The sequence below is a fragment of the Glycine max genome, chromosome 17 (assembly GCF_000004515.6).
Source record: "Glycine max cultivar Williams 82 chromosome 17, Glycine_max_v4.0, whole genome shotgun sequence".
In the NCBI taxonomy this organism is placed as follows: domain Eukaryota; kingdom Viridiplantae; phylum Streptophyta; class Magnoliopsida; order Fabales; family Fabaceae; genus Glycine; species Glycine max.
Window position 1 is genome coordinate 19,794,141 of NC_038253.2, and position 2,963 is coordinate 19,797,103.

General features: G+C 33.9%; 1 long non-coding RNA gene across 1 annotated transcript; it reads left to right on the plus strand.

Annotated features, from left to right (window-relative positions):
- Positions 1-298: 298 nt before the first annotated feature.
- Positions 299-1,970, plus strand: LOC106796604 (uncharacterized). The gene is made up of 2 exons (XR_001385641.2): positions 299-1,491; positions 1,636-1,970. It is a non-coding gene; the product is annotated as an uncharacterized lncRNA (long non-coding RNA).
- The last annotated feature ends 993 nt before the right edge of the window (positions 1,971-2,963 follow it).

The window sequence follows — 2,963 nt, forward strand, 5'->3', positions numbered from 1 at the left end:
AATGTAGGTGGATCCTTTCTTGCGTGCTTCAGTTCCAAAATGGGTACTTATCAGAGACGAAGTACATAATAGAGATGATAAGAGAGTCTCCATGACAAATGGTAATCACCAAAAAGCTATTGATGGATGATCAATCCTTTGCGATGGTTGGTATGTAAAAATCAAGACCTAATTTCTCTTATTCCTATAAGGACAAAATAGCTAAATTCATAAATTCTAATCCTCACCACATATTATTTTTTGTTGTGTAATGATGCGAACAAGATTTGAATCTAAGATTTTGTACATATTACTTAACTCTCCATTAGGTAACCCATAACCCTAATGGGGTTTATTGGTTTCATTTATTACAACTTTTTCATAAAAAAATGTTATTTAAAAAGATAATTCATTTTAATAAAAATTTATGTGATTCTTTCAACTTTTCAAAAATAATTAGAAATTAAAAATACAAAAAATCTGATTAAAATCACTCATAGTGAGTTGTGGTTCTTTCATCTTGATCACTCATTAAATTAAACAACTATATATTGATATTGATATATTGAACAGTGACAACAAATCTGGTCCAAAGGTCGGTCATGCAATGTGCATCACTTTAATTGGCACTTGTCCACTCCAACAAAGAAAAAAAAAGAAAAAAAAATATGAATCTTGGGTATCATTTGAGGTGGTGCTTCCCAAGGTGTGCAGAGACGCACAACAAAAGGGTTACTATAGTATCCTTTTGTTCTGCTTTCTTCCAAAAAGTGTCGAGTGACGTAAAAACGGATTACTGTGCGTATCATCGTTATCAGATGCATCCGGTGCCAAATCTAGGAAAAGCAACCTTGAATTGAAGTCATCGAGATTTTATAGTCTGACATCTGGAATTTAAATTTCTCAACAAGGGCGTCAGATCCAACAACGTCCCCCAGTTGCTTAACTGCATCTTTATCCGAAATAGATCCTCTACCAAAGATCTGCCTGCAGAATTGGATTTGATGTATTCGCCTAGTGCACTCAGTCACAAATCTGAACTGTTAAATGAAGATCGGACAGTTTATTTTTTGACTGTTTATTTTAAATCTGATCATATGAGTTAAAATATGATCCGTCTAATCTTCATTAGACAGTCATCAAATTTTGACTGCAGAGAATTCGGGTCTGTCTCTGCAGCCGAAAATTGCAAAAAGCAAAAAAAAGAAAGAGAAATAAAGAAAAGTTAGAAAGAGATAGAGAGGATGTAGAAGTGCAGCAGAAAGGTTGGTTGCTGCAGAAGATCCATGTCCATGTAGAAGTTCTTGTTGGGAAATTCAAATTTCGAATGTCAGATTATAAAACATTGGTGACTTCAAAATGTGAGTCGAAAAAATCCTATGTTTTGGTTCCTCAAACAGATTAGCACGTAAGCATATATAACACTTTTTTGTCTGAGTTTATTTGCTTGCTAGTACTGAAATGCAGGTTGTGAGAGTGATTGGAAGATTGGGATCAAGAAATTGCCACAAGGTTAATCTATTTGCGATTCTTGTTTGGTTACAAATTTCCATTATCAAGGAATGTTCATGGTGTGAAAGTCTAATATTTCTTGTAATCGTGTCTTATTTTATCTCTCATACTCTCTCCCTAATGTGGGTAGTGTTTCATATACAGGGTGATAAAGCGGGTCAACCCGCCTCCTCTGCCTAAAGCAAGGTGGGATGAGTTAACCCATCATGAAAGTAGGTTGCAAAAGACTCTTCCTGTTTAGATTTTTTTTGTCAACAAATGTTAGATGTTATTTGTTAGTTTTTTATTAGCGGGAGAACCGAATCTGAGATTTTTTTTTTCTTTTATTCTCTTTTTATCACCCAACTAACCTTATAATTCCATACTCACCCCGTTTAGATGATGAGAAATGAATTAGATTTCATGAATTTGACTAATGTCTAGTAGCATTGTACAATAACTATTATCAGCAATGGCCTTAAAGGACAAGTTAGGCTCCATGAATTTGTCTGATGTTTTCTTTCAGGCCACTTAATGCTATAAATCGTGATGGCACTTTATCCGACATATGAGTGAATTGTTTGTGCAGCTTACTTGAGAAACACTTAATTCCTTAGATAAATAATAGTATTCCAAAATCACTATTTATCTAAATTTCTCACTTTGTGTAACTCTGTATTTGATCTTATGATCTCATTCTGAGGACAAAAGTTGAAATTCATAATCAATTATCTGATACACAATGTATTTTGCACTTTGAAGAATTGAATATTCCTGCCCATTTGTGAGGAAAAATGGAACATACACAAACAACTAGTACCAACACCACATTAAACACTTTACCATGGTGCATTAGATGGTTGTTGTGTTGAGCAGAAGCCACAAAAGGTTCCTTGTATATATTCAGTGGTTAGTTGTTGTTCTTACCTTCCACTAGGGAGGTGCATGCTTCTATCCGTAATACTTGAGTCAACGGCGAAAAGGAATGAACAAAAAGTTTTGTAGTCACATATTGTGACTTCTTTCTCAAATGAACATTTTTTAAGTTACATGTCTCTGTGTGTATCCATCCTTAAAAGAATTAGAGAAGAACAAATTTATGCTCTCTTCAATGGCACATAGAAGAATCTGCAAAATCTATCACTCTTGATAAACGATGTCATCCCAGTTTCAGATACATTGCCAAATCTAGTGCACTTGAACATTGATGATTGCAAATATATTGTTAGAGATATTGCCAAATCTAGTAAAGAAGTTATCGTTAGATTGGTAATTAATTACATTTGATGGGTTTATTTGATTGGAAGCGTTCGTTTAGAATCATCTTCATCATTTCATCTATAAAAGAAATTTTGATTCTCTCGTTCTCTCTTCTCTTACAATGTGCCATGTTCCTATTGGATTTGGCTCCTCTAAACTGAGGGGTGCACTTTAGAGTTTAGACGATAAAGTGCAATAATGATTGTTAATAAAAAAAATAATGCTAAGATTTG